Here is a 13,300-nt window from a genome sequence, read left to right as displayed (position 1 = left end):
AATGAAATCTTTCAAAGAACAATGAAGAATGAAATGTTTCAAGGCATAAGAATGAGATCAGTGGTTCCTCAGCTTAGTCAATAATGTGTGATGAGCCTCCTGACAGGGCAATGGAGGAAGACTTGTCATCTTGTGCAGCAGAGATCCAAGAAGACCTCAAGGCCCAGCGTAAACAAAGACAGGCTGTTAGGACGCATTAAGGTTGAAGGGAAAACTGGAACCAATTTGCACATGGTTGCGAAAACGAATCTGCAGCATGGAGTTGATCTGAACAAAATTCCTGGCCAGGCCTATCACAGAGCTGCTAACAGGAGCAGAAAATTGAATGGATTGGCAGCAACGCTGGTGCAAAGAGAGCCAAGCATTTAATACACACAAGTCTACGTCAGAGTTTGGGACTCGGTAGTAATAAGTTCTGATGTGAGATCAAGAAATAAAAAAACTCTGAAAAGCTCTCAATACTACCAACTCATGCATATGAGAAAAAGCTGATGATTTTTTTCAAAGCATTTCCACGCAGAGTGAAGGGGCAACAGGCAGGAAGCTGTGTTATTCTGTGAAAATGTCTTTGGGCGATCCGATACGGTAATTTGCGTTCATTTGGGTTTAACATCCTTTCAGAGATTACAGAATTTAGGAAACTGGATAAAATGATTCTTAAAAGATCCAGTGTTTGATAAATTAAGCAGGGCGCTGAGGTTAACTTCCAACTTTGAATTTATCTTTTGTCTAATACATATTAAGTATTTCAGGAATTCTTTCGAAGGGCTGCAAAATAAAATTATCTATAATCACTTCTTTTTTTCTTTCTTCCTTCATGATTTATCATCTGTGGAAAGCGATAAACATTTCAAAACTATTCAGGACAGGGTAGAAGAATCATGCCAAAAAATAATCATAGAGGGTTTCAGAGTTTAAAAATCATCCTTTTAAATGAGTACCAAAAAATCCTGGAAGAAAAAATATCTTGGGAATTTAAATCCTTTTTCTTTCAGAAAACAATGTAACAGTGTTGTTTATTTACTAAGAATTTGATTCTTCGTTATTAAATTTAAATATATATTTTATGAACATGAGCACAAAAAAACTGTTTTGAGGTTTTGTATATGTATATACATGAATATGTACATATGTGGAATAAAGCATTAAATGAAACAGCAGGAAAAATTTTTCAAGAATATAGATGTACATATGGTCCCACAGCTTCATTTTCCTAAGAATGCTACGAAGTTTAATTTTCTTCATGACTGCGTCAACATAACCAACACAGTTCACTCCGCATGGTCTTCACAAGAATGCTACACATGTCCCGAACCATTGCATTTTGTTTCAATTCCAACTGCCAGACCAAGCAGGGGTGCTTATTTTTCTTCCACATCATCTTAAAACATACTGCGAAGGGCACTAGCCTTGATGGTTATTAAGAATGACTCGGGGGCTTCCCTGGTGGCTCAGTGGTTGAGAGTCCGCCTGCCGATGCAGGGGACGCGGGTTCGTGCCCAGGTCCCGGAGGATCCCACGTGCCGCGGAGCGGCTGGGCCCGTGAGCCATGGCCGCTGAGCCTGCGCGTCCAGAGCCTGTGCTCCGCAACGGGAGAGGCCGCGGCAGTGAGAGGCCCACGTACCGAAAAAAAAAAAAAAAAAAAAAAAAAGAATGACTCGGTGACCAAGCTGATGCGCCTCGAAGGAAGGAGGCAGTGGTGTTTGCAGAAACTGACCACGCAAGATGAGAGGCAGATGGTGTTCAATGGATCCAATGTCACCTATCAGAATTACTCATCCAGCTTGGTAGACCGTTATGGCTGACATCCAAATCTGAACTCTAAGTCTGAAGGCACGCTACCTTGATAGCAACTGGACACCGTTCCTGGGAGAGGATGGTGACACAATAGAAATCATCATGTTGTTTTTATTAGCATATTCCTGCATGTTCAAAGATTTTTGGAAACCTGCATTTGAAAGCTGTTGCTCTAAAATCTCCCACAAAGGGCTTCACTTTTTTGGTGAGGTTTCCCTCACAGGGAAATCTGCTGAAAACAAGGGTAAGGGATCTGGGTGCCCCACAGACATCCTATCAGGCTCCACCTTGTCTGGGATTATTACAAAACCCCATTTTATAGCTGATGAAACTGAATTTCGAAAAGGTGAAGTCATTGCATCCTTGATTTCCTAAGGGAAAGGCCTCAGTACGTACCTTTGTCACTCGGTGTGCAGGGATTTGTGCAAGGGATTGTTTATTTACAAGAAAGCAATCGGGCCTCTGGGTGGGCCAGTGTATGACTGATATGCTTACAGTCCCTGGGGTTCTTGGGAACCCAGGGTAGCACCAGGCCAGAGGGAGCCACTTCCAGCTCCTCTCCAACCATGACCCCTGCCTCTCTCGTCCTCCACCCCAGACCCTCGCCCCTCCTCCCCTGCAGCCGTAATCGGTTCCTCTCAGTCTGTGTTCCCTATTACCAGCAGCTTTTTCTGGTTCCACTCCACTGCCTAGATCTTTCCCACAACCTCTCCGCAGCCTGGGCGGCCACCACCATCCTTCAGACCTCCATGTGGTCTCATTTCCTCCAGGAAGCCCTCCCTGACCCCTCTCCACCAGCTGCAGCGGGAACCCTTTCTCTGGGCTCTTGTAGCATCCTGTGCTGCCTCTAGTCATCTTGCCCTGAATAAACAGTTGATTTGGTGGTATGAACAAGAGGTGATCCGGCCCTGTGGTTCAAAGCCTGGGCTCTGGAGCCAGTCGGCCTGGGTTTAAATCTTGGCTCCGCCTCTTATGTATGAACTCTGTGACCTTGAGCAAGTCGCTTCATCTCTCTGTGTCCCTATCTCTGCCTCTGCAAAATAAGAATAATAACATAACCAGCCTGTTGTAAAAATCCCAAGAGTTAATACACGCAAGGCACGTAAAACAATGCCTGACATATAGCAAGTGCTCATTACTGTATCATTACAGTAATCTACTGTTTTCTGGTCTATCCATTCCCTAGACTGAATTCTTGACTGTACAGATGGTGTCATAATTCTCTCTTAGCATAACCTCTGGCACGTAGTAGGTACTCAGTAAATATTTGCAGAAAGAACGAATGGGCAATAGAGGCCACAGCCTCTGTTGAACCCTCTGCCTACAGTTGGTTTTCTCTAGAGGCTGCCTTGGTTTCCATGGACTCGAGGCCCATGTCGGCTGAGCTGATTTGCTTAGAGGAGACCTGCTTATGCTCTCCCCAGGGCTGAGCTATTCCTCCTAACACAGCTGCTCATGCCATTGGAGTTGTGCAACTCCACGCGATTCAGCTCTGCAATGACGATTCCTCGTATGACTAGGGTGTTGACCTGTTTTCATGGAATTGAACTTCTCCCACTGGAAGGTCCCAGGGCCTCAGTCTTAGCCAACAGCCTCACTGGCTGCTCTGTGAGCAGCTAACCCTCTCCTCACCATTGCCTGGGCTGTGCCCCAAGTTCCAGAGCTGGCTGCCACCTGCTACAGGCCAGCTCTGCCTTCATCTCGATGCTCAAAGGCCACCCCGACCAAGGCTTTTCCAGACTGCTCCCAGATGGAAACCACTCCTCACCACTCTGAACTCCCATAGTCCTCTCTGTGTATCCTTGTTGCTTCACCTCTTGGAGTCTCAGTTTCATTATCTATGAAAGAGATAACAATGCCTACTTCAAAGGGGGGTTATGAAGGTCAAGTGACTCAAGCAAATGTTTCATATCACAAGCATTTGTTTGTTCACTACCTGGGAAGTTTCTCGAAGCCAGGAACCCTCTGTTTCGTTACTATATGCCCCTTATTCTTAGCAACTGATTTGTCTTAGGCATTCACTAAACGTTTGCTCAATGAATGAATCAATCAAAAAATAAATCAAAACACATAAATTATGGCAATGTAGCAAAGTCCTACAGTTGTAACAGAAAAGAATTGTCTTTGTGTGATTTTCTTTCTTTTTCTTCCTTTTTTTCTTTCTATTTTCTTTTCTTTCTTTATCTTTCTTTTTTTTTTTTTTTTAATTGTTTTCAGATTAGAAATAGCCAAACCAAATCAGCTATTTTCTTTTCCTGGGAGGTGGATTCACAGTGCCTGATGTGTTCAAAATACCATTATTTAGCCAGAGAACTTGGACTTGGGAGTAAAGACATACACATATGTACTCACACGCTGGGGATACTTTTCAGAAAGGAGTGGGTTCTCGTAATTCTCCCCCCGCACAGTGTGAGATGGGCTACTTCATCCAGCCTCTTGCTCCATCCTGGCCCCTTGCCTCCCTGACACCCACATGTCATCACCTGTACCCAATGTCACCAAAGCTAAGTGATTATCGCCTACTCTTCTTGACAAACAAAATTTCCTCTCCCCCAGAACCCTCCAGACACCAAAGGGGAATGGCTGGAGAAGTTCATGTTAGGGGGTTGGGAAGCAAGAGTACTGCCTCTTTTCTTATAAGCCCTGGGCACATGGAAACAGGAGGCTATGCCTCCTTTTGCGACTCTGTCCTGCTCTCTCTCACTGACACTCAGAGAGGCCTATCACGTTCACTGGGTACAGGTCCCCACCCTTCTTTCCCTTGCCCATGCCCTGAGCCCTGGAGGGAAAGCCCAGATTCCCTACAAGGTGGTGCCTCCAGAAATTGCCCCATCGTCCTCATCAGACCTACTTGCCTGCCCGACCCAGACCTGTCCCTTGTATAGTCGCCAGAGAGGCTCAGCCCAGATGGTTGCAACTTGCCCAGGTGAAGCAAACTGACTTGCCTGAAAGCTGACAGTGAGCCAGAACCGAGCCATCCAAGAAAAGCCCGAGCAGGTCAGTTTGGCAGCAGGATGCTATGGGGAGAACAAGGAGGCCTGGGCTGCCCCAGTACACAGGAACAATCACTGGCCAACTCCAGGCAGGGACCTCAAGATCTGTTTCCCCTCCTCCCACCTCTGACTCTCACCCTGCAGCCCTGGCTACAGTGGGCTTGCTGTTCAGACCACAGTCATTGGCAGGAGGGTATGCACAGAGCCGTGATGCATCCATCTAAGATGCCAGTGACCGTGAGAGGTGCCTCTAGGAAAGAAACAGAGCTGTCTACATCCATGGGTTTCCCCACAAGCTCGCCCCCTGTGCCGTCAGGAGCACAGGAACGATCCCAGGAACAATACAACGTGTGTTCAGAGAGTGGCCCCAGCACCGTCTCTGGGGTTTTCTTCCAAATTGTTTTGCCAAATTTGAAGCACAGGTGGTGAAAACCACATCATGAATGCCGCTGTCCCAACGTGACTGATAGGTGCATCCTGTTTTCAGAGATGATAGAAAGGAAAAGAAAGTGCATTTAAATTGAAAAAACATGAAATAATAATGGCAGCTAACAGGTACTGAACAGCTGGCATGTCCCAGGAACTGTGCTAAGCATGCACCTTACATGTGTTATCTTAGTCTATCTTCTCTCTGAGGTGGGTAATAATATGAGCTGAACTTTTATAGAGCTTGCTACTTTCCGGACCTGGTTTAAGTTCCTTACATATATTTACTCATTTAATCCTCCCAGCAGCCCTATAAGGTAAATAGCATAATTATCTCTATTTTGAAGATGAAGATGATGAGAATAAATTATTTGCACAAGATTACACTGCTTCTAAGTGGTAAAATTGGTATTTGAATTCCAAAGTCCTGTTCTAGAGTCTACACTTAACCACTCCACTATACATGGTGCTATTAATGTGCCCACTGTACAGATAAGGAAACTGAGGCTTAGACAAGGTAAAGACCTTGCCTAAGGGTACCCAGCACAAGGGCCAAGATTCAAATCCACAGCATCGGACTCTAAAGCCCATGCTGTCCATCATTTTGCTATCATCATATTTGTCAAGAAGACAAAAGGGCAAACATCAAACCCAGATATTTAGATTTAATCTTGTCATTCAGAATCCCACGTGGCATCATTCTGAAAAAACTTAACTTGCTTTCCTTTCTCTCAAAGATGCAGGTAGCACAATTCCTTGTAGTGATCTAAAGAAGGTCTCATCCATCTTCTTATTTATTCACTGAGTAACTATTTTCAAAATGTCCATTATGGGCAAGGCCCTATGCTAGGTGCTCCAAGGAGCTCACATTGCAGCAGGAATAACAGACGTTCTACAAGTGATGATAAGTGTGGCCAAGAGAGGGGAGATGCTATTGATAACTGGAACTGACTGGAACCTCTTCTGCCACGGAGGAGGACGGTCCAGGAAGCAGAGGTACACAAAGTGGGGGAAAGATGTTTAAAATTTTTCAATGGCTATTTCTTTTTTCTCCCAATCCTCTCCTATTACTGGGCCAGCAGGTGGATTAAGTGTTCTCCTAACATCTTTCTTGACTCTTCCAGTCTATTCTTTCTTCTTCCTCCCAAACCTACCTCCCACCCCCCACCCAGCTCTAAATATTCCCCGGCTCTCTCTCACTCCAAAACATGCTAGCTAATAACCAACGTGAATAAACATTCTTTGCCCCCATAAATTAAATCATGGTAATGGCTCACTGGGTCTATTTTTACTGTACTACTCTGGGGCACAGGACTTCCAGAATTCAGATGCCACGGATATTTCTCAACACATCCTCGGTGGAAGGCATTGGCCGGACTAGTCACTTTCACACACTGTGGCATTTAATCCTCACCATAATCCTGCGAGGTTGATAAACACACAGAGGCTCAGAGGAGTGAAATCTAGAGAAGAAATGGCCTCAGCGGGAATGAAGAGCATAGGGAGGCTTTTGACCTGTGTCTCCAGATTCCTAGTCCTGTGTCGTCAGTAAGCACGTACTGAAGGCCCATCCATGAGTATTGCAGTGCTGTACAGGAAAAAAGCAGCTGCAGCATCTCCCTTTGACTCTACAGCCTTGATGCTGGGAAATTCTTCCAGCTATCTACTCTAAATTCCTTCCGCAACTCAGTCCCATTCCCTACCTCGCCCCCATCCTCAGATAAGTACAAAACAAACAGTTGCTGATGAGATCGAGGCCTCTTCTTGTGGCTTCTGTCTTCAGTTGCCGCACAGGCTTGAGATAAGCCTCGTGGAACAGGCTTCGTATCTCCCTAGGCATTGCTTCCACCCTACCAGTCACTCCTCAGCCCCTGTCCAGAGTCGGGGAAGACCAAGTACTTTAGGAGAGTCTTCTCTGGGGGAGGCGAGGAAAGACAGAAAGCTGAAAGCTGGCTACGTGACACTTTGTGCGAAGACTGTCGCCTTTCCAGAGAGGCCCCCCCCAGATGAGCAATTGTACTGGTTGGGCTGTAGTACGTGCCCTTGACCTCCACAGCTCCTGGAGGCTCCCACTAGATACACACCACAGAGGACTCTTTTTCACTGGCTTATCAAAGAAGACCGGGACGGCAACAGCCTCCCTGTGGAACTCAGAGATGACAGGGTCCCAGAACACAGAACAGACTTCATTGATGGTTTATGAGTAAATGGTTGAAACAAATGAAAGAATGTGAGAGTGAGTGAATGAGTAAATGAATTAGGTATCATTAAATGGACCAACGAAGGGAGAAAGAAAATAGAAGAATGAATCAGGGTGAATTAAAGAATAAACTTCTCGGGCTTCCCTGGTGGCGCAGTGGTTGAGAGTCCGCCTGCCAATGCAGGAGACACGGGTTCGTGCCCTGGTCCGGGAAGATCCCACATGCCGCGGAGCAACTAAGCCCGTGAGCCATGGCCGCTAGGCCTGCGCGTCCGGAGCCTGTGCTCCGCAACGGGAGAGGCCACAGCAGTGAGAGGCCCGCATACCGCAAAAAAAAAAAAAAAAAAAAAAAAAAAAGAATAAACTTCTCAGAGCTTGAAGGAATAAATGAGAGGAAAGAGTAACAAAGCAATTAAATGAATATATGATTGAGCATGTGAAAAAATGAATGCATAAATATGTGAGTCAATTGAATGAATATGTGAATGATGGACAGATGGACAGACAGATGGACAGATGGATGGATGGATGGACAGATGGATGGATGGATGGATGGATGGATGGATGGATGGATGATGGATTGATGGACAGATGGATGGATGGATGGACAGATGGATGGCTGGATGGACAGATGGATGGCTGGATAGATGGATGGACCGATGTATCAGTGAGTGAATGATGAGTAGATTCATAGCTTCTTAGAGGAAGACTAAGGAACTAAATTATGGCCTCTAGGAGACCAATACCCAGGACTGTTTTAGTGTCCTACACATCGTAAGAATTCTTATAAATGAAATGAATAAGCAGACGGATAATTAGATAGCCTCCTGCTTGCAGTACATGGTACTAAAATCTGCCCTTGATGGTGTCCGTCAAGTATCAAGGTTCTTCATGTGAAAAGAACTTTACTCTTGAGTTAGATGAGCCTGGTCTTAAGTCCAGCTCTGCCATTTCCTAAGCTGTGTGGGCCATCAAAAGGCACTTAATTAAGCTCTTGGAACTTTAGTTTCCTCTTCTATAATGTGGAGACAATCAGACCTACTTCGTGGTGCTCTAGTGGAGACTGAAGAAGAATACGTGTAGAAGCACCCAGAAAGCATCCAGCACATGGAAGACACTTGGTAAATAAAAATTTCCTTCCTTTCTCTCCCAAGAGCATCTTCTTCCCCCATCCATCCAAAGCCCACCAACTCCAGTGCCCTTTGAGGTCCTGCGCTCTGTAAGCCCGTAGTCTTTTAAGGGACAGATACAAGTGGAAAGAACTCTGCTAGCAAGTGGAAGGGTGAAAGAGTTAGGCTAAACTCTGTGAAATTGTGACAATTCAGCTGCTTATGATCTAAAAAGCCAGCAACTTCACATGTTTCAACTACAGTAGCTGGAAATATAAGGGAACATGAAGGATTCGTCCCAGGGAAGGTCAAAGAAGCCTGGGAAAAACAGGTGGGATTGGGATGTGTGCTCTATGAGTTGAGGACTTTGTGGGCCACGGTGTCCACCCAGAGTCCCTAAGAAGAGGAGAACGAAGCTGGGTTGAGGGTCTAACAGAACTACCTCTGATCCCCCCTCTACACCTGGGTCAAATGATCATGGACATGTTTCTTCAATAAACTCAGTGTCCTGACCTACAAAAGTGGCATCAGGAATATGAGCCCTGCCTGGCTGATGTAAGAATCCTCATGGGATTCTCATGTGAAAGCACCTGGCATCTGGTCGACCTGCTCAGGAAAGTACCATTTCTCTTCCCTTCCCTGAGGGGTCACCCAACACTTCCCCACCTCCCAGCCAGCAGCGCTGCTCGCTGCTCGTGCTGTGTTTGTTGACACCACATCCGGGCCTGGCTGATGTTGTCACTGTACGTTACACCACCACACCTCACCAGTGACATAACCCCCCTCCATCTCCCTCCCCACCCACCCCAGACTGGCGTAACCCAGGCTCTGCTGACACATCCTCACTGAAATTCAAAACCAGATGCTGTATGTGTGTTTGCTGGTTCGCTGGCGGGCAAAGCCAAGTCCAGCCCCTTTTTCACTTGGCTCTCTCTCCCCTGGCCTCTGAGACCTGAGAAGCTGGGAGGGGGCCCCCAAGGCAGCAGAGCCAGGCCCAGCCCAACCAGCACCTCCCGTTGGTTCCTGAGGCTGGATGGCAAAAGCCACAGGTGCAGCAATGTGGTGACGTGAGGAAATGAGCCTGCCTGTTGAAACCCATTTCTCAGTGAGGAGAGCCAAGGCGGGCTGGTCAAGGAGAGACAGAGAAACAGAGAGAGGAGCCAGGCTGAGTTCCCAGGAACATCTCCACTCCCTCACCCATTCAAAAATATTTTTTGAGCACTGACTGTGTGCTAGGGTCACAGCTGGAGACACTGTCATGAGTCAGGCTGGATCAGAGTTTCCAGCCTCCCAGAGCTGTACATTCGAGTGGACAGCACAGCTGATAGCTGAGTAAACTCACAACAAAACAAAGCAAGAGAGCTTCAGATTGTGAAAAACGCTTTGCGGGAAACAGATGGGCCGGTGCCATAGTAACTGAGGCAGGGGAGAGGGTACTGAGTTAGTGGGGAGATTAGGGAAGCTTTCTCTGAGGAGGTGACAATGAGCAGGGGCCCAGAAGATGAGAAGGAGCCAGCCATGCGAGGAACTGGGGTGGAACGTTCCAGAAGAGGGGGCTGGAAATGCAGAGGCTATAAAACGAGGGAAAGGCTGGCTTGCTCAAAGACAGGAAGGGACAGTGTGTCTGGAGCACATAGCACGAGGAGGAGGGCAGTTCTGAGAAGCTTCCAGACTCCAGATCACGAAGGTGGGGCCTCCTAGGCCAGGGCAGGAGCTAGGATTGTATTCAAAGGGAGATTTTCAACACCCTGGAGGGCTCTTCCCTTCCTGGTCCCGAATGCCTGGAGGACAAGGGTGACCAACAGGACTCCCACTCAGAGGCACTTGAATAGATCAATTCTCTCTGCTCTGTCCATGGCGGGACAGCCCAGAGATGGGAAGGCATGTGCCCAAGATCACACTGAGTGGCTATGGCAGAGCGGAAACTAGAACATGGGATGCTGGAAGTGAAAGTGGAGCTCACATGTTTAGCACTTACTGTGTGTGGTGTCCTCTTACTCTTCACATCAACTCCATTTTTTCACAGACAAGAAAGGAAACATGGTCTCCCAGGGTCCACCAGGCTCTAAACCAAGGTTCTCCTGATGCCAAAGCCCACACCCTTTCTACTGGGCTTTTGCTTCAGTGGAAATGCTTCTGATTTACGTTGCCACTGGCAAATACTCCAAATTTACGTCAATATTCCTAGACACCTAAGCTGCTGCTCAGGACCCAGGTACTTCCTGAAAATTGCTGGAACTTTCTTTGGGAAACACTTCATGGCCCAAGCAGGTGAGGCAACAAATGAGTCAGTTGCCCTCATGGATCAGTCCACTGAGAAACATATGAACACATTTTAGAAAGTAGATCAAGGGAAACATTTATACACAGATATCACTCTCCGTCTACTTCCCATCATCGGATGTGCCTCTTAGAATGTCCTCTGAAACTGAACTAGGGCAGAGGATTTTTCTCCATAAATGACCTGCTGGATCCTGGCCCCCGTAGTACCATGGAACTCAAACTTCCACTGCATCAAACTAACTGGGAGGTTTTATTAAAACTCAGGCTGCTGGATCTTATCCCCAGAATTTCTGAGTCAGCAGGTCTAGGGTAGGGCCAGAGATTTTGCATCTCTAACAAGTTCCCAGGTGATGGAAGCGGCTGGTTTGGGGACCACACGTTGAGAACCACTGCCGTAGTGGACGCCATGGTCTCTGCCCAGACCACCCTTTAGGACTGAGGCCCTCACTCACCCAGGAATCATCCTTTCCCAGAAATTGTTCTTCATTGAAGGGTACTGCCTCACCCGGAGTTCTCACCCCGTCCTGTGAGCAGCCCACTGGCTGGTCAATGGAGAACCTCCGAGGCCTTAATTTGGGACAACTCTTCAGCGTCTGCTCAGTTTCAGAGTCCCCCATGGGACTGGCTGAGGCCTCCCTGGCAACTGCACCGGAGTTCAACACCTCTCTCTGCCAATCCTATATGCTTCGTCTCTGCAGCTGTTGGTCCCCACGGCACTCCCCATGAAACACCCTGAATTCAAATTTCTGTCCCAGAATCCATTTCCCAGAGTGTCTGGCTTTGGAGAGTTGATACCAGAAGTGGGTGGTCTAAAGAAGCAGATTAAAATGGGACTTTGATTCACCCATTCATCAGCTGGATGACAGTGAGTTCTCCGGCCCTGGGACAGGTTGGGGGTACGTTGCGTAAGCACAGCCCTTGGGGTGATGTAACAGTGGAAACGTGAAGCTTTTCGCTGGTGGCAAACGGGGATGGCTGACCTGCGGAAGGGAATGAACTCGTAGGTGCAAAATCTCAGGCTTTGGAGAGGTTTCGATAAGGTACTAATTATAATGACAATAAAATTGGTTGGCTCTCCAAAATGTCACCGTCAGAGGGCCTCTTTGGCAACATCTAAAGAGCCTTCATCTCCTGCAGTCAGAAGATAGAAAAGGCTGAGACTCGGGCCTGGGTCTTCATTGTAAGGGAAACAGAGCACCAGAAAAGTCTCAACCCTGGCAGTGCTGTTAATGCCAAGGTCAGAGCCTTCATTCGAAAGAAGTGGGGCCCTGAGACCTGGAATAGAAACATGAACGTGGATCCACTCAAGAACCTTGAGGCCCCCAGACTCTCCAGGACTCTCTAAGCCTGCCGAAGTGGTCCAGGACTCCTACTAAATACAAGCACTCCTGCATGGCTTTAAAAGGTTGCAAAAAGTTATCTCCCCTTCTCTGTGCTGCAAGAAAACATATGCCCCCATCTCCCACTCAGTTAGATGCCCACCTGACCTCCTGACTGCCAAACCCATATCTAAGGCCAAGTTATAACCTTATTCAGCCAGAAAACACTGGGTCTGCCAGGCTTCCCCGAAAGGAATGGGAATGATAGGATCCCCAAACAATAGATGCCAGATGGCACTTAGCCGTCAGAAGGGAGATGAGTGCAAATATTGTAAAGAGAAGCAAAAGTCACAGGAAGCTAGGGCCCGACCCACAGACAGCCACGGAAATGATTCATAGAACACGACATCCCTAAAGACAAGTTAGATGAGCAATTGCTCAATCTATGCAATCAGAAAAAAATCAAGAATCAGGATCTCTTGCCTTGCTCCCAGGCCTGAGCCCATTTTCAGACACGGAATCTACTGACCGAAGGAAAGAGCAGTGCCCCAGGACGAAGAACCCTGCACCACCGTGTCAGAGTGGCCTCCAGGGTTTCACTCCGGAAAGGAAAATATCCAGGAATTTTAAGGACTGTTGGATATAAGGTCTGAGTTAATACAGAATATTACCTTGGCCCCTGTTAGAATGAGAAGGTCCAGGGGGCCGGGTAAGAAATGGAGTCCAGACTCAGACCTATCACCCAGTGGTCATTTCATCAGTCCCTAAATATACAACCAGGATGGACATACTTGATAGTTGGCAGAACTTCTGTATAGTTTCCTTGGCCTGTGACTCAGAACAGTCATAGTAGAGGAAGGGCAGGTAGAAACGTCTGGAATTGCCTCCACCCCCCACCCCCACTCTACCCCTCCCAGCTAAGAGAGTAAATCAAAATCAGTATTGCATCAGGGAAAGATTAATGCCACCCTTACAGATCTAAAGGATATAGAGATGGTAGTTCCCACCATAGCTCCATTTAATTTGTTAGTCGGGCCACTAAAAATACCCTAGAAGGATTTAGAGGCTGTCACAACCAAGTAGTAGCTCTGATTGCGATTGTTGTGCTGTATGCAGTATCTCTACTGAGCAGGGTAACAGCCTGGGCTGGAGTGTGGCCACTGAGCTGAACGG

Source organism: Kogia breviceps, chromosome 17, assembly GCF_026419965.1.
Source record: "Kogia breviceps isolate mKogBre1 chromosome 17, mKogBre1 haplotype 1, whole genome shotgun sequence".
In the NCBI taxonomy this organism is placed as follows: domain Eukaryota; kingdom Metazoa; phylum Chordata; class Mammalia; order Artiodactyla; family Physeteridae; genus Kogia; species Kogia breviceps.
This window is presented reverse-complemented; position numbering follows the sequence as displayed.